This window comes from Theropithecus gelada, chromosome X (assembly GCF_003255815.1).
Source record: "Theropithecus gelada isolate Dixy chromosome X, Tgel_1.0, whole genome shotgun sequence".
Taxonomy (NCBI): domain Eukaryota; kingdom Metazoa; phylum Chordata; class Mammalia; order Primates; family Cercopithecidae; genus Theropithecus; species Theropithecus gelada.
This window is the reverse complement of record NC_037689.1, coordinates 134,218,902-134,237,895: the sequence shown is the minus strand read 5'-3', so window position 1 is coordinate 134,237,895 and position 18,994 is coordinate 134,218,902. Positions and strand designations below refer to the sequence as shown.

At 41.8% G+C, this 18,994-nt stretch overlaps 1 protein-coding gene and 1 non-coding gene across 2 annotated transcripts in view; one reads left to right on the top strand and one right to left on the bottom strand.

Annotated features, from left to right (window-relative positions):
* ARHGEF6 (Rac/Cdc42 guanine nucleotide exchange factor 6) overlaps window positions 1–18,994 on the top strand; it is a 116,938-nt gene that overhangs the window by 3,869 nt on the left and 94,075 nt on the right. The gene's annotated exons all lie outside the window — the stretch shown is intronic.
* Window positions 3,969–4,075, bottom strand: LOC112616688. Its single transcript, XR_003117725.1, has one exon. It is a non-coding gene; the product is annotated as a U6 spliceosomal RNA (small nuclear RNA).

Below are 18,994 nucleotides of genomic sequence, written 5' to 3'. Positions count from 1 at the left end.
GAGTAGTATTCCATGGTGTGTGTGTGTGTGTGTGTGTATGTGTGTGTATGTGTGTGTATGTATATATATATATATTACCTTTCCTTTATCCACTTGTTGGCTGATGGGCATTTAGGCTGGGTCCATAACTTTGCAATTGCAAATTGTGCTGCTATAAATATGTGTGTGCAAGTGTCTTTTTCATATAATGACTTCTTTTCCTCTGGGTAGATGCTCAGTAGTAGGATTGCTGGATCAAATGGTAGTTCTACTTTTACTTCTTTAAGGAATCTTCATACTTAAGGTTTTCCATAGTGGTTGTACTAGTTTACATTTCCACCTGCAGTGTAGAATTGTTTCCTTTTCACCACATTCATGCCAACATCTAATATTTTTTAGTTTTTTAATTGTGGCCATTTCTGCAGGAGTGAGGTGATATCTCATTGTGGTTTTGATTTGCATTTCTGATGCTTAGTGATGTTGAGCATTTTTTCATATGTTTCTTGGCCATTTGTATATGTTCTTTGAGAACTGTCTATTCATGTCTTAGCCCACTTTTTGATGGGATTATTATTATTATTATTATTATATTTTGAGACTGAGTCTCACTCTGTTGCCCAAGCTGGAGTGCAGTGGTGTGATCTTGGCTCACTGCAACCTCCACCTCCCCGGTTCCAGCGATTCTCCTGCCTCAGCCTCCTGAGTAGCTGGGATCACAAGCGCCCGCCACCACATCTGGCTAATTTTTGTGTTGTTAGTAGAGACAGGGTTTCACCATGTTGGCCAGGTTGGTCTCAAACTCCTGACCTCAGGTGATCCACCCATCTCAGTCTCCCAAAGTGCTGGGATTACAGGCATGAGCCACCATACCCAGCCTATTTGTTTATTTTTATTATTTATTTATTTATTTAATTTTGCTGATTTGTTTGAGTTCCTTGTCGATTTTGGATATTAGACCTTTGTCAGATGCATAGTTTGTGAATATTTTCTCCCACATTGTGAGTTTTCTGTTTGCTTTGCTGATTATTTCTTTTGCTGTGCAGAAACTTTTTAGTTTAATTAGATCCCATCTATTTATCTTTGTTTTCGTTGCCTTTGTTTTTGAGTTCTTGGTCATGAACTCTTTGCCTAAGCCAATATCTAGAAGAGTTTTTCCAATGTTATCTTCTAGAATTTTTATGGTTTCAGGTCTTAGATTTAAGTCCTTTATCCATCTTGAGTTGATTTTTGTAGAGAGGTGAGAGATAAGAGATGAGGTGAGAGATGAGGATCCAGGTTCGTTCTCCTACATGTGGCTTGCCAATTATCCCAGCACCATTTGTTGATTAGGGTGTCGTCTCCCCGCTTTATGTTTTTGTTTGCTTTGTCAAAGATCAGTTGGCTGTAAGTATTGGGCTTTATTTCTGGGTTCTCTATTCTGTCTCATTGGTTTATGTGCCTATTTTTATACCACTACCATGCTGTTTTGGTAACTACAGGCTTGTAGTATAGTTTGAAGTCAGGTCATGTGATGCTTCTAGATTTGTTCTTTTTGCTTAATCTTGCTTTGGCTATGTGTGTTCTTTTTGGGTTTCATATGAATTTTAGTATTGTTTTTTCTAGTTCTGTCAAGAATGATTATGGTATTTTGATGGGAATTGCATTGAATTTGTAGATTGTTTTTAGCAGTATGGTCTTTTTCACAATATTGATTCTACCCATCCATGAGCATGGGATGTGTTTCCATTTGTTTGTGTCATCTATGATTTCTTTCAGCAGTGTTTTGTAGTTTTCCTTGTAGAGATTTTTTTACCTCCTGGCTTAGGTATATGCCTAAGTATATTCTTTTTTTTGCAGCTGTTGTAAAAGTGGTTGAGTTCTTGATTTGATTCTCAGCTTGGTTGCTGTTGGTGTATAGTAGTGTTACTGACATATTGATTTTGTATCCTGAAACTTTACTGAATTCATTTTTCAGATCTAGGAGCTTTTTGGATGTGTCTTTAAGGTTTTCTAGGTATACGATCATATCATCAGCAAGCAGTGAGAGTTTGACTTCCTCTTTACCGATTTGGATGCCCCTTATTTCTTTCTTTTGTCTGATTGCTCTGGCTAGGACTTCCAGGACTATGTTGAACAGAAATGGTGAAAGGGGGCATCCTTATCTAGTTCCAGTTCTCAGGAAGAATGCTCTCATATTTTCCCTGTTCAATATAATGTTGGCTGTGGGTTTGTCATAGATGGCTTTTATTACCTTAAGGTATGTCCCTTCTATGCTGATTTTGTGGAGGGTTTTTTTTTTTGTTGTTGTTGTTTTTTTTTTTTGAGACGGAGTCTCGCGCTGTGTCACCCAGGCTGGAGTGCAGTGGCGCGATCTCGGCTCACTGCAAGCTCCGCCTCCCAGGTTCAGGCCATTCTCCTGCCTCAGCCTCCCGAGTAGCTGGGACTACAGGCGCCCGCCACCACGCCCGGCTAGTTTTTTTTTTTGTATTTTTAGTAGAGACGGGGTTTCACCATGTTAGCCAGGATGGTCTCGATCTCCTGACCTCGTGATCCGCCCGCCTCGGCCTCCCAAAGTGCTGGGATTACAGGCTTGAGCCACCGCGCCCGGCTGTGGAGGGTTTTAATCATAAAGGGATGCTGGATTTTGTCAAATGCTTTTTCTGCATCTATTGAGATGATCATGTGATTTTTGTTTTTAATTCTGTTTATGTGGTGTATCACATTTCTTTACTTGCATGTGTTAAACCAAGCCTGCATCCCTGGTATGAAACCCATTTGATCATTGTGTATTATCTTTTTGATATGCTATTGGATTCAGTTAGCTAGTATTTTGTTGAGAATTTTTACATCTGTGTTCATCAGGTGTACCGGTCTGTAGTTTTCTTTTTTGTTATGTCCTCTTCTGGTTTTGGTCTGAGGGTAATACTGGCTTCATAGAATGACTTAGGGAGGATTCTCTCTTTCTCTGTCTTTTGGAATAGTTTTAGTAGGATTGGTACCAATTTTTCTTTGAATGTCCAATGGAATCATGTGATGTTTCAATGAATTCAAATATATGAAAAGGCCCCAGAAGAGTGCGTGGAATGTAGTAAGTATTCTCAGCGTGGTAGATATTATTATTAGCAATACTGGTAGCTTTGCCCCAGATAAACTTTGCTTCCTTCACCATTTTTCCTAAAGTTAGCCCTAGGGCCAGGTTATATCTGACTCAGAATATTTTATTCCACTTTCCCCTATTGCCCAATTTGCACCCTCTCTCTCAATCTCTGTTTCTTTCTCTCTCGCTGTTTATGTGTGGGTCTGAGTCTGTGACTTTTGAGGTTGGTGTGATGGGCAACCACTTTATATCCCTTATAGAATAATGTCTACTATGGAATTTTTTCTTTTTCTATTATGGTCCAGACTCTTCAGGAAATTTAAAGTTTTTCTTTAATAAATACTGTGATATTTTCCTTTTTTTTTTTTTTTTTTTGTTTGGGAGACAGAGTTTTGCTCTGTCACCCAGTCTGGAGTGCAGTGGTTTCATCTCCGCTCACTGCAACCTCTGCCTCCTGGGCTCAAGCGATTCTTGTGCCTCAGCCTCTCAAGTAGCTGGGATTACAGGCATATACCCGGCTAATTTTTGTATTTTTAGTAGAGACAGAGTTTCACCATGTTAGCCAGGCTGATCTCAAGCTCCTGACCTCAAGTGATCTGCCTGCCTCGGCCTCCCAAAATGCTGGGATTACAGGCATGAGCCACCGCACCTGGCCAATACCATGGTATTTTTTTTTTTCAAATAAAAACATGGTGAAGTTGCCAATGATTTCTGCATTCTAAAGCTGCCAGAAGGTTTGCCGGGCTTCTTTGCAGTTCTAAGAATACTGAATGATACAGAAATACCTTCCAGGTTAGGCATTGTTCAGGATTTTTCTGATAACTAACGCTTACTCCTTTAAAGAACCAATGCTTAAAATATTCTTCCACTTTGAATAGAAATATTTTTTTAAAGTTATGTTTATTACTTTTATTTTTTTATGGGACACTTCACAAATTTTTGTGTTATTCTTGTGCAGGGGCCATACAAATATTCTCTATCTCATTCCAATTTTAGTATATGGGCTGCTGAAGTGAGCACAAGATAGAAATATTTCTAAAATGTATGTCTTAATTTTCTCTCTTCTTAAATAAGAGACACTGGAAACATTTTTATCTCTTTTGGATAATTCTTGCTGACCTGAACATTATATGAATATTGTAATGAGGCAATATCTGGCATCGTGGTTAAGCACATGCCTTCTCTAGTTTGACAGACCTAGATTAGAATCTTGGCTTGGTCAATTACTGGCTGCATAACTCTGGGAAAGTTACTTGACCTCTCTATGCTCCTTTTTCCTTATCTGTATAATGGAGACATTAATAATATCTGCTGTATATGATTGTTTTAAGGATCAAATGAGATAATACATCCAAGGCACTTAATATAGCACTGCACATAAGGCATGCACAATAGCTGTTTTCTGTGGTGTTATTACTAGGTAATGTTCTTTGCATTGCTGTGTGCAAAATTATTCTTGTAAGGGATATATAGGAGCCATATCAAGGCACTCCTAGAACCCAGAAAGAAGACTAATAATCAGTACATAAGGAATGAGACCGAAAGCTGAGCTGGGGAGCATAAAGCAGCCAAGAAGACTCATCATCTTGTCTCAAGCTTCCAGGTAGCTGGAAGACAGACCTAAACATAAATATTTGCAAATGTCACTGGATAGAGTCTCTCTCAGGCCCAAAGTGCCTGGCACAGTGCCTGGCATAGGACATACCTAATAGATTTTTGTTGACTCTATAAAACTGTAGATGTACAAAAAACAAGAAGAGCAGGACTTGATTGTTGCTTAGAACACACTATTATTTATCTAAAGAAAGAATACTGGCTTGAAATTGTCAGCTTGAAAATGCAGAAAAATGGAGCCGCAGATGCAGCACCAGACCGACAAACTGAGTGTTGGGCTCTGAGGCATGGTGACCACATTAAAAAAGCTGTTGCCTTCTGGTCCTCTGGGTGGCCAGTTGGCTTCTCCAAGTGACTTCCATCTGTGTGTTCTCATATGGCTACAATGTCTTAGGGTCTTTAGAGGATCACACATTTAGTAACTGATCAGGAAAGTCTGCTGAGACATCTGGGAACAAAGTGCTCTCTGAAGCACCCCACCATCTTCTTGATAGTGTCCTTTGTAACACAATTTTTTTGTTGCTGTTGTCTGTTTGTTTGAGAAGGAGTCTTGCTCTGTCGCCCAGGCTGGAGTGCAGTGGCACAATCTCGGCTCACGGCAACTTTGGCCTCTTAGGTTCAAGTGATTCTCATGCCTCAGCCTCCCGAGTAGCTGGAATTACAGGCGCCTGCGACTATGCCTGACTAATTTTTGTATTTTTAAGTAGAGATGGGGTTTTGCCATGTTGGCCAAGCTCTCCTGGCCTCAAATGATCCACCTGCCTCAGCCTCCCAAAAGGCTGGGATTACAGGCGTTAGCCACTATGCCTGCCCCATAAAAGTGTATTAATTAGACATTTTTGTTTTTTATTTTCAATTTTTGTGGGTACATAGCAGGTGTATATATGTGTGGGGTACATGAAGTGTTGTGATACAGGCATGCAATGTGTAATAATTCCATCATGGAGAATGGGGTATCCATATTCTCAAGCATTTGTCCTTTGTGTTACAAATAATTCAATTATACTCTCTAAGTTATTTTAATATGTACAATTATTATTGACTATAGTCACCCTGTTGTGCTATCAAATAGTAGGCCTTATTCATTCATTCATTTTTTTTTTTCATTTTTTTGTACCCATTAACCATCCCTACCTCCTTCCCTACTACACTTCTCAGTCTCTGGCAACCTGTCTTCTACTCTCTATGTCCATTAGTTCAATTGTTTTGATTTAAGTGAGGACATGTGATGTTTGTCTTTCTGTACCTGGCTTATTTCACTTAACATAATGACCTTCAGTTCCATCTATGTTGTTGCAAAGGACTGATTCTCATTCTTCTTTATGGCTGAATAGTACTCCATTGTGTATACATACCACATTTTCTTTATCCATTCATTTGTTGGTGGACACTTAGGTTGCTTCCAAATTTAATTTGCCAACAGTGCTGTAACAAACACAGGATCGCCGTTATCTCTTCCATATACTGATTTCCTTTCTTTTGAGTAACATACCCAGCAGTGGGATTGCTGGATCATATGGTAGTTCAATTTTCAGTTTTTTGAGGCACCTCCAAACTGTCCATAATGGTTGTACTAATTTACGTTCCCACCAGCAGTGTATGAGGGTTCCCTTTTCTCCACATCCTCTCCAGCATTTGTTATTGCCTGTCCAAAAATTTTTAATTTTGATGAAGTCAAATTCATCTCTTTTGTTACTTGGGCTTTTGTTGTCATATCTAAGAAACTCTTTTGTAATTAAATGTCTTGAATTTTTTTCCTGTTTTCTTCTAAGAATAATATAGTTTTACATTAAGGTCTTTGATCTATTTTGAGTTAATTTTTGTATATGGTAGGAGATAGGGGTCCAAATTCATTCTTTTGCATATGCACATCCAGTTGTTTCAGTACCATTTGTTGAAAATACAACATTAACCAATTCCTCCATTGAATTGATTAATGTAGCTATGTAGTAAGTTTTAAAAGCAGAAGGTATGAGTCCTTCAACTTTGTTCTTCATTTTCAAAATCACTTTGGCCATTCTGGATCCCTTGCATGTCCATGTGAATTTTAGGATCAGCTTGTCAATTTCTGCAAAAAAAGACCAGCTGAGATTTTGATAGTGATTGTGTTCAATCTATAGATTGCTTTGGGGAGTGTTGCCATCTTAATAATATTAAATGTTTGGATCCATGAACATGGGATGTATTTCCACTTATTTGTCTTTAATTTAATTCAGCAATATTTTGTACTTTTCAGTGTACATGTCTTATACCTTCTTGGTTCAATTTATACCAAAGGATTTTATTATTTTTGGTGTTATCAAAAAATAGGATTGTTTTCTTGATTTGGTATTTAAATTGTTCACTGCAAATGTATAGAAATATAATTTTTTTTTGAGACAAGATCTTACTCTGTTGCCCAGGCTGGAGTGCAGTGGTGTGATTATAGCTCACTGCAGTCTCAAACTCCTGGGCTCAGGTGATTGTCCTACTTCAGCCACCTGAGTAGCCGTGACCACAGGTGTGGAGCACCATGCTTGGCTAATTTTTGTATTTTTTATAGATACAGGATTTCACCATGTAGCCCAGGCTGGTCTTGAGCTCCTGCGCTCAAGTGATCTACCTGTCTCAGCCTCCCAAAGTGCTGGGATTACAGGCATGAGCCACGGTGCCTGCCCAATTGATTTTTTCATGTTCATCTTGTATTCTTCACTTTGATAGAACTTATTCATTAGTTTGAATAGTTTTTTAGTGGATTCCCATATGGTTTTCTTATACAAGAGTATGCCATTGGTGAATAGGGATAGTTTTACTTCATCCTTTCCAATCTGGATGCCCTTTATTACATTTTCTTCCCTAATTTTTCTGGCTGGAACCTCCGGTACAATGTTTAATAGAAGTGATGAGAGCAGACAGTCTTTCACCATTGATATGATGTTAGATGTGGGTTTTTGGTAAATGCCCTTTATCAGATTGAGGAGGTTTCTTTATATTCTGAGTTTGTTATAAATGTTTTGTTTTGTTTTGTTTTTATCATGAAAAGGGTTTGATTTTGTCAAATGCTTTTTCTACGTCTGTTAAAATGACCGCTGGTTTTTGTTTATTATATTTGTGTGCTGTATTACATCAATTTATTTTCATATATTAAATCAATCTTGCATTCCTGGGATAAAAACCAGTAGATTATGTTATATATGCACATAGAAATTCGTGCACATCTGTGATTATTCTTGAAGGATCTTTCTTCATAGAAATTGGATTACTGTGTGAAATTATGATAGATAATGTCAAATTGCCCTACAAAAATGTTATACCAAGTTACACTCTCACCAACAGTGTACACAGTGTCTTCTTCCTGTCCCTGGCAACACTGGATATTATTTGTCTTTAATGTTTGCTAAACTGATGGATGAAAATGGCACTTCATTTAATGCTGTAATTTGTATTTCATGATTACTAATGAGTTTGGACATCCTCTTATCCCTTTATAGTCTATTTGCATTTCCTTTTTGTGAACCAAATATATCTTTCTTATTTTCTTACAGAATGGAGAAGGCAGGGAAAATGCTCAGATCCTAAGTGAAAAGTTTCCAGAATATATGGAAGAATCCTCCTGTCTAGGTAGAGGGTTACTGATGTCTCTCAACAACAAAAGTTCTGGCAATGGCAGTTTTATTTTTGTGTTGCCCCTGAAGTTGGTGAGAGTTGGGGGCACCTACAATTCTTCTGATCAGTCAAGAATGGCCTGGGTAGTACCTCTTTGATTGCATTGTCCTGGCTACAACTACATGATCGACTGGTCTCTGAAAGCTGTAAACCTATGGTTTTCCTCTTAGCCAATCCTTTCCCCAGAAGGTAATCTGCCTTTGTCCTCAGCCACCATTACTACCAACCCATTGCCAGGGACACCCTACCATCTCCAATTCTGCTCCTGAGCCAAGTTTATTATTTATTTATTTATTTTTGAGATGGAGTCTCGCTCTGTCACCCAGCTGGAGTGCAGTGGCGTGATCTAGGCTCACTGCAGTCTCCACCTCCTGGCTTCAAGGGATTCTTGTGCCTCAGCCTCTGAAGTAGCTGGGATTACAGGTGCCCGCCATCATGCCCGGCTAATTTTTGCATTTTTAGTAGAGACAGGGTTTTGCCATGTTGGCCAGGCTGGTCTCGAATTCCTGACCTCAAGTGATCCATCTGCCTCTGCCTCCCAAAGTCCTGGGATTACAGGCATGAGCCACCGCACCCAGCCCCAAGTTTATTTTTTAAAAAGATATTTCATTCTGGAGGGATTACATTGAATGTATATGAGGTTCAATTAGTACTTATTTCACTTTCTTTCTTCCTCTTTCCCTCTCTTCCTCCTTCCCTCACTTCCTCCTCTCTTACTCCCTCTCTTACTCTCTCTCACTCTCTTTCTTTTTCTCCCCCTCTCTCTTTCTTTCCAGTACCAGCTGGTAGCAGTATGTTTTTTTCTCTGCCCCCACCCCCTCATTCCCTCCTGTCTCCCTGAGTCACTCCATCTGCCTTGTCACCGGAACAGCATGGGTGCCCTCCCCAAAGTGAGGTTTGTGGGATGGACGATTTGCCATTTCCCAGGGTCTGCTCTGCAGGGAAGGAGTTCTGAAAGTAAGGCAGCTCTACTAATGATCATGAGTCAAGGCTAAATATCTAGCAGCGCAATGCCTCCTGGGAGGAGTTAGGCACAAGGCCCAGCAACTAACTAGTAGTTGTAATGGGTATCAGCAGATCTTTCAAGCCCTGACCCTGCCACTTGTGTGAAGTCAGGATCTCCTTTTCCAGGCCTCAGTTGAGTCATCTGTAAAATGAGGAGACTAGAGTAGGGGTTGGGTAATGTCTGGTGGTTGTAATGTCTGTTTTTAACTGGCCCATTTCCATCAGTTTCTGCTAGGCAAAGCTTTGCATATTTAGCTGCTCAGTTGGAACTAGTAGGAAGACCAAAGAGGATTTTGGCAAGTTCTTTTCTTCTGTTGTGCAAATCTGACATGCTTAATGGAATTTCCAAGAGTTACATTAAACGTCACCCATGAGTCTGGCCATCCTAATGTTTTACAGAGTGCATTGTATTTCTGTAAAGATTAGACTTTGAGTAAGATTTTAAATATTTCCCATCTATCATGAACGTTTTCGTTCTCTCTCATAAGAGACTATTTGATTTGGGGCCTGTTATCGGAAAGGCCGGGAAGGGCATCGAGGATAGTTGGAGGCAGGGTGGTATGTGAAGGGCCTCTGGAGAGCCAGCGCTTCTCGGGTGTCTCGGCGGCTCACCCTAGAGTTTGGGGGTTCTGAGTTGCATCTGGGGGTGAGGGAGGAAGCAGGCCACCAGAAAGGGCTAGTCCATGAGTCCGGGAATCCCGCCTGAAGCTCTGGCAGTGACCCGCAGCATGCCAGGCACCACCGGCAGCCCTCCCGGTAGGGGCTGAAGCAGACGGCGGCAGCATGCGCAGTGTGGCCGCCGCCAGTACACCGCGGCTTTTGCTGCTGCCACAGCTACCAGGGCTGCTGCTGCTGCTGCTGCTGCTGCTGCTGCTGCTGCTGCTCTGCCTGCGCCGCTGTCACTTCCAGTTCCTACTTCTGCGATCCAGGTCCGGGTCACTGCTTACCCGCTGCTGGCCCAGTGCCTCCAGGCCGCTTTCCCTCCTCTGCTCGGCTCTGGCTCGGGCTGCGGGCAGGAGGGGACCGGCATGGGCAGCTGAGCGTGGTCTGGAGAAGCCTCGCGGGCTGGCTCCCCCGGCAGTCGCTACCCTCCAGTAGCCGCCCTGCGCACCCTCGCCCGGCTCGCAGCCAGCGCACCCAGCGGGGCGCGCCCCCGGCGCCCCCAGTTCGGCCCCGCGATCCTCCGCCCGCCAAGCGGTACGGCTATGGCAACAAGAACTTGAGGACAAGACTCTGACTTCCCTTTAGATTAAAAAATAATCTCTGGGCTGGAGAGGTTGCGGGAGCGGCACAGAGTTTGGAGACGGGCGCCCCCTCCTCGCCCGCGTCCAGGCGCAAAGTTGCAGCAGCCCCTCCCCGCTGGGGCGAGCCTAGCCCAGCTCTCCAGTTTCGCCCTGGTGGCGGCCGCGCTCAGGGCAGGGTCCCAGCTCCGGCTGGGTTGATCGGTTCCCGCAGCCTTGGCACAGGCTTGCCCGCCCGCTCCCCGGCCCCGTGACTCGGGAGGGCGAGCGGCTTCCAGGAGGCGGCGGCGGCACGGCTGGAGTGAGGGAGCAGCCGGAGGACAGGCGGGCAGCGGCCGAGCCAGGTGACCTGCCTGGGGGCAAAAGGGTCAGGGGAAGGGGAGCGCGCGAGGGCCCGGGGGTGGGTGCCGAAGGACCCCCTTTGGAGAGGAACCGCCCTTCTTCCCCACTGCCGTGGCTCGCAGCCCCAGCTGCGGGGTCCGTTCTCTGCCAGGGCCTCACAGTTCGCTAAGATCCAGGGTGCCGGGAAGGGGGAGATGGGGGCCGAGGGCGCAGAGCGAGGACGCGCCAAACTTAGGGGCGAGTTGTCCAGCTCTGGCCGCAAGGTTTGCATCCCACTGGATTCTTTCCTTCCCCCAGAACCAGAGCAGGAGTTAACAGTACCATTTTTAATACTAATTTGATGCCCTCCCAACCCCGAGCATCCATACATTTGGGGATGTTTTCTGCGTTGAGTACAGAGATCTGTCGCAGAAATGGTTTGTGGATGGAAAAGACCTGTATTCTACAAGCTGTTCCAAAGTGCCTGTAGTTAATTTCAAGTTTTCATTTTCTAGTCATTTAGGAACCCAACAGGTATATGAGCTATTTCGTTTCTTAGCTCTACGGCGGAGAGCCCTCAAGTTTATCTCTGCCTCTTCAAAGGTCTTATATTTTCATTTTTGATTTGTTATTGTTTTTGGATATAGGGATAACTCACATGATATTTTTCCCTTTTCTTAATGTGTAGTGGGAGTAAAAATACAGTAAATGAATATATTTTCCTCTGCAATTATGTGTATTTTGGTCGATAAAAGCTTCGCATAAACAAAAAGAACCTTACAAAATAGGATAAATTTCAGTTGATGTTCTGTAAAGTATTAATAATTTTAAAGGCAAGATTCAAAGGTTCAAACTGTTTTTTTTTTTTAAACTTATATTTGCCTGGAAAACTCATAGTGTCCTTGGACTTCCTATCTTAATTTTGACATTGACCATGGTAAGAGGATCTCTGATGACATCATTTGCTCCAGGCACAGTCTGGAATTCTGTGACTGAGAGCACCTCTCTCCAAAACATAAGGCCTGGTCCTGCCCTTGTGCTTCAGCTGAGGCATTTCCAAGGATTTCTCTTCAGCAAAGTATTATGCTACGTGCCAGGCAATGCTGCAGTCCCTTCTTACATAATAAGCCAGCTTCAGGCCGGTGTACACTTTGGGTGTGCTTAGAGCAATTAAAACAAGGGAGTGTTCTGTCTTAGTCTGGGTGCTGGGGCAGATGATTGGAGTTTTGGACAAAGTAAATTTCCAGCTACTATTCTCATATTGCATTTCTTTGGTGCTTAATTTTTTGAATGCCTTCTACTTATCTGAAACTCCCCATGCCCTTGTAAAGGATGTAGGAGAGATGGCATTACTTTCACTTGACAGAGAAACAGAAAAGTTTAGTTAATCGAAGTCATACAGCTTATCACTGGTAGGATCAAAACTCTAACCTGCATCTCCAGCTTTCAGCCTAGGTTTTTTCTTTGTTCATTTGTTTTTACTAAAACGTGACATTTTATACAAAAGTGTTTTATTTGGCACATTTTATGGATGGTATGTCTTCCAAGCTACTAATTTTTCCTATTCTTTTTTGCCTACTCACATCTCAGCCTTGTCTTTGCTTGTGCAGGGCTGGTGCTGTTCTTAGGGGTAAGGACAAGAGCAGAGTTTTCCAAAGGATGGTCTGTGGTTTGTATTTACCTACAGTCTGCCTCCTCTCCACTCACATTCAGGGATAGCAGGTGCTGAATAGAGTGAGTAGCCAGGGCCCCGAAATTTCTGATATTCATTTGACATCATTAGTCCAAGTATAATATTACTTCAATCTTTACAAAGAAACTCATTCAGGAGAGGAAATTGAAGAGTATGAGTTTTGTTCCTTTATAGCAATCTGTTTATCACTGTGCTTAGGACCGTAGATGCAAAGGAGGAAAAGGAGTTGAGTATCTGCCATTTCTCAGGCACCTCCTATGTTCCAGGCACTATGCTAGGTGCTTTAAGTCTATTATCATATTTAACCCTTGCAACACTCCTGGGAGGTAGGTGGCATTGTACTCATTATACCCTGGTGGAAACTAAGGTTTGGAGATGATCCAGACTGATGCCTCATCCTGCCAGTACCAAGAAGAACCGGAATGTAATCACTGATGTACTTGACTCCAGAACTCATTCCCTTTGTCTTGTGCTAGGCTGTTGCCCCCAAAGCTAGTAATAAATATAGGAACACCTAGCTCCTTTGTGTTCAGACATGGCTGTACATTGGAGTCAGTTGGGATGCTTTTTAAAAATACAAATGTTGGAGTCTTGTAACCCAGAGATTTTGAGTTAATTGGTCTGCAGTGAGGCCCAGCCACTGGTATTCCTTTTTAAAAAAATGCTTAAATCAACTTTATATTTACATTCAGGAAGTTGCACAAATCCTAAGTATATAGTTTGGTGAATCTTCACAAACTGACACACTTGTACAGTCTGCACCCTTACTAAGAAACAGAAGAGTATCGGTGCCCAGAAGCTATCCTCGTGCCCCTTCCCAGTCACTATGCCTCACCAAGGGGCACTACTATCATGACTGTCCACCACTATCATAGTAGATTCTCTGCCTTCCTGCCTGTTTTGATACTCTGTATGAGTGGACTCATACAGTATGTACTCATTTGCATGAGGTTTCTTTCACTCAGCATAATATTTGTACAAGTCACCCATGTTGTTGCAGGTAGTAGTGGTTCACTTTTTTTCTTGCTGTATAATATTTCATTGTGTGGCTATACCATGTTTTGTTTTTCTATTCACTTGTTGATGGACATCTACATTGTTTCCAGTTTTTGTTTGCTGTGAACAATGCTGCTATGAAGATCCTTGTGAGTATCTCCTGGAGCATATGTACACCCATTTCTGTTGGGTTTTATGTATTACAGTGGCACTGGTAGGTCATAGGGTCTGTATGTGTTCAGCTTTAGTAGGTACTGTCCAGCTGTTTCCCAAGTTGGACAAGCCTCGTGATTTTTTGTTTTGAAAGCTCTGCAAGTGATTCTAATGTGCATCCAGAGTTGAGAACCATTTCCCTGGTTTATCCACAGTTCAGCAACCTAGTGACCTCAAGTGTCTGCCACTAAACTGAGAACCATACAGAAGGAGATCCCAACTTTCTTCTCAGCCTGGAATCTTCTGGACAGTCTTCTCAGCAAAACTGGGCAGCTTACACCCATTTTCCCATAATCCCTTGTGCCAAGCTATCTTTATACTGCTCGTCCACCCTTGCTTTGGTTTATTTGTGAACACATCTGCTAATCTCAGAACTTTTCAAAGGTAGGAACTGGAGCCTGATCATCTTTATTTTATTTCTTTATTTATTTTGAGACAGAGTCTCACTCTGTTGCCCAAGCTGGAATGCAGTGGTGCGATCTCTGCTCACTGCAACCTCCGCCTCCTAGGTACAAGCGATTCTCCTGCCTCAGCTTCCTGAGTAGCTGGGATTACAGGCGCATACCACCACACCCGGCTAATTTTTGTATTTTTAGTAGAGTTGGGGTTTCACCATATTGGCCAGGCTGGTCTTGAACTCCTGACCTCAAGTGATCCACCCGACTTGGCCTCCCAAAGTGCTAGGATTACAGGCGTAAGCCACCGTGCCCAGCCCTGATCATCTTTATAACCCTAGCACCCAGTACAGGACATGGCACAGAGCAAGTGCTTAGGAAGGGTTTGTTAGATGAAAGATTGATAGAATGACTGAGTACTCAGAGAAGATCTGGGCTGCAAAAGAGACATCCCATCTTTGCACTAAGAATTATGTCCTTTATTCATAGGACACTGCTTCAGGCCCTTGCTCAAAGCCTAATTGCTTTTACTTATCTCAGCATGTTAGCATTATGGGTAATCTGGTTGCTCACCCTGAAACTGATTAGAAATAGCAGATTAAATGAGATGAGGTAAGGTATGTGAAAGCACATTGTAAACTGGAAAATAGCATCTAAATAGAAAGTTGTGATAAAGGGAAATGAGGGGCTGCTCTAGATTAGGTACACTGACAATGGCAGAAAGTCTGTGTATCCATGTATAACATGGAAGAACTGAAATCAACAGCATGTCAGCAAAGGAGACAGAAAATCTATAAAAAGCAGACCCCCAAACACATAACTCTCTGGGGACTTTTGATGTGGTGTCAGGCATGCTGTGTGGTCTAGTCGCTAGAATATGTTCCTTTTCCTGCCTTGGTCTGGGTTTGAGTCCTGATCAGGGCAGCCTTTTTTTCTTCAGAAGTAGTATACCAGTGCAGGGACTAAAGAGCTTGAGCTTTGGACTTGGACTGACCTGGTTGGCCACTTATTAGGTATATGCTAACCTCCTAGGAGGTAGTAGTAATACCACTTATTAAGTATATGCTTCTGGCTGGGCGTGGTGGCTCACGCCTGTAATCCTCACACTTTGGGAGGCCGAGGTGGGTGTATCACTTGAGGTCAGGAGGTCAAGACCAGCCTGACCAACATGGTGAAACCCCATCACTACTAAAAAATACAAAAATTAGCCAGGCATGGTGGCATGAGCCTGTAATTGCAGCTACTTGGGAGGCTGAGGCAGGAGAATCGCTTGAACCTGGGAGGCAGAGGTTGCAGTGAGCCAAGACTGTGCCACTGCACTGCAGCCTGGATGACAGAGAGAGACTCTGGTTAAAAAAAAAAAAAAGTATATGCCTCTTCCTAGGGTTAAATGAAAGAAAGCAAGTAAAGCACTTAGCACTGTCCTTGGCACTGAGTGAACTCTCAATACAATCTAGTTCCTAATTGGAATTTTAATATATCCCAGTAGATCAGTGTTCTGGGATATATTAGATAAAAAACATTGCATTATAAAAAAAAAAAAAGTTCACTTAGTTTAGTTATGTTAAGCTAACTCTGTTTAAGAAGTGAGTCACTGATTTTTAGAAAGATTTCCTTTTGAAGATTTAACATTTAAAAAAATTGAAAGGGTAGGCTGACATGATGGCACACACCTGTAATCCCAGCACTTTGGGAGGCCGAGGGGGGAGGATCACCTGAGGTCAGGAGTTCAAGACCAGCCTGGCCAACATGGTGAAACCCCATCTCCACAAAAATACCAAAATTAGCTGAGCATGATGGCAGGTGCCTGTAATCCCATCTACTCAGGAGGCTGAGGTGGGAGAATCGCTTGAACCCAGGAGGCGGAGGTTGCAGTGAGCTGAGATTGTACCATTGCACTCCAGCCTGGGCGACAAGAGCGAAACTCCATCTCAAAAAAAAAAAAAAAAAAAAAAATTGGAAGGGTAAACTGGGGGCTTTCCAAGAGTTCTGAGGTTTTACTAGTTACATTTGGAATTTAGACAGGGCTAAAACTTGAAATAGGAAAAACAAAATCCAGCCATCTTGTCTCTCAGTTCTATGCTCTATTCGGCAGAGACCACTTGTTTTTGGGAAAACGTTTTTAAAAATAAAGTCAAAGGTAAAATCCTCAAATATTTTCTAATACTTAACACATCTCTAGAAGGCAAAACAAAGTTGAATATTTCTGGGCTTCTTAGATGAATAGTGATGTCAGACTTGGCCTCTGTTCTCCATGCTTAACAGCAGAAATTAATCCTTCAACATTATTAGCATCTTTCACTCACTATTAAAGTGCTTTTGTTTCTGAGTTTAAAAGTCCCTGTGTTTTCATCATAGAAATAATTCAAATTTAGATTACAGCATGTTGAAATGTGTTTAAAATAATTTGGATATTATATTTAATTGGTTTTTATATTTTATTTGGAAGGCTACATAAAGACAGTTTAAATTTCCGTGATATTGCAGCCCAGTGATACCCATGGAACAGAGATTGGAATTTTAAACTACAGTTTCAGACAATATACATGTATTCTGAAGAGTTTTAGGAACTGCTTGTAAGAGTTCTTGTTCTTTCCCTAGCTTATTGACTTGCTGTTGCTCTCAGTGCTTAGCATGGTCAATTTTTAACTGCTGAAAACAATTTGTGTATGGTTTCCTTTATAACAGCTCAGGACTAGAAATATATTTGGGGATTCAGTTGTAAAGAGGAACTGGAGAAGACAAAGCAACTGAATTCTTCAGAGACTATGAATTATTCAGTTGTTAACCACAGTAACTTCTTGAGCTACCATTTTGTGTTCTAATAATAGAAACAGTTTGGATGGATTCCTCTGGGTATTGAAAAATCAGATCTTTTCATTCTTTTCTAGTCTATGCATAAACTAGAAGAATGTGAGAAAAGACTATTTTCAGTTGCTCATGTTTACCTGGATGAACTAATTTTTGTCTTTTAAAACAGACATATTTATTTTAAAATTAAAATAGCTTGAAATTTAAAAATCCACCCCAAAGCAAGATGATCGTTTAAGTTAAGTTAAACAATGCAGTGAATGGTCTTTTATTTTTGGTGATGATTGCCAAAAACCTCCCCCTCTTGCCTTCAGGAAATAAGCAATAAACCTGATGAATTGGGCGTAGTTGAGGGGGAAAATAAAAATCAATGGCTTCTATTTAAAAAACACAGTATGTAATATCTAAAAAAGAAAGACATTGTTTCTGAATTGGAGTGAATGTACCAAATATATACCAAAAGGAATGCATTTTGTTAGAAAATTTGATTAATTATTAGATTCTTCCTGACTGGAGATGTAAATTATCTTGTTTTAAATCTAACTCACTCTAATTTGGTTTTAATGTTGACTGTAATCCAGGCTGTTTCTGGGGACAACAAAACACAATATACCTCTTTATTCAAACCACACAATCTTGGCCAGCTATCCCCTACTCCAGCCGCATTCTAACTTGGTCTTAGAGTTATCATTGAGGTGGCCCTCAAGGATCAGTCTGAGAGGTGATGGGATGTTGCCAGCACAGCATAAGGTATGCAGAGAGATTGGTGATGACATCTGGGGTTAGTACCAAGAGGAAATGCAGGGTCGGGCCTTTGAATTGCAAATGAGGAAGTGTGAAGGCACTTGCCAGTTTCTTAGGGCCCTCACTTTACCAGCTTTTTAGAGGAGGTAGTATATGTCCACTTAGTCCAGAAGCTACTCTGTATCTGCATTTCAGCATGGGCAATGGCACTTCCTCTGCTGTCAGCTGGAAGAAAGACCTATGACACTAGACATCTGTCCGATTAGCTCCAGGCTTTGTCATACCCTGGCAAACTGGGCCTTATCACACAAAGAGATGTATGGGCTTAGAGTGGATCATCCAAAACAGCATGTAGTCACATATCATTTCTGTTGGACTTCTGGCAGAAGATTTACCTTCCTAATTAAGTTCTACTTAGGCAAATCTGGTAAAATCCAAGGTTGATACTTTCTTGGGGACTTGAATATTATTCCAGAGATCAGACATGTCAATTGAGTGAGTGAATAGGGCAACAGGGAAAAGAAGGAATTAAATTAAGGTGAGATAAAATGCAGCAGTTTACAAAGTGGCAAGTGAAACTATTATTAAGGACTTGTCTCAACCTTGACAATAACAAAGATGTTTCCCTACTTCTTGGAAGCATGGACGTTATTTTAAGGGGCATTTTTTTTTTTTTTTTTGAGAGAGTCTTGCTCTGTTGCCCAGGCTGGAGTGCAGTGGTGCGATTTTGGCTCACTGTAACCTCCGCCTCTTGAGTTCAAGTGAGTCTCCTGCCTCAGTCTCCTGAGTAGCTGGGATTACAGGCACGTGCCACTATGCCTGGCTAATTTTTTGTATTTTTAGTAGAGCTGGGGCTTCACTATGTTGCTCAGGCTGGTCTCGAACTCTTGATCTCAAGTGATCTGCCCCCCTTGGCCTCCCAAAGTGCTGGGATTACAGGTGTGAGCCACCGCGCTGGCCTTAAGAGGCATCTTTAAGGTGTCAAACTCTTAACATCGTTTATGAAAAGCCCTGCCTGTGAAGCAGGCCTGAACACTAATTTGTATGTTCTTCGTGTGGAGGTCTCCAGCAAAAAAGAGGTATGTACTAATAATTTCTGAGAAATGTATGCAAATCAGGAGACTGCAGTCTTTCACTAACAAAAGAAGTTTAACGACTTCTTTGTGAGAATATACATTGTGATAGTGGAAATAAGCATTTACACTGTTTGTATAACCACTTTGCATTCTCTGAAGAAGGACTGGTATTTGGGAGTGTGTTG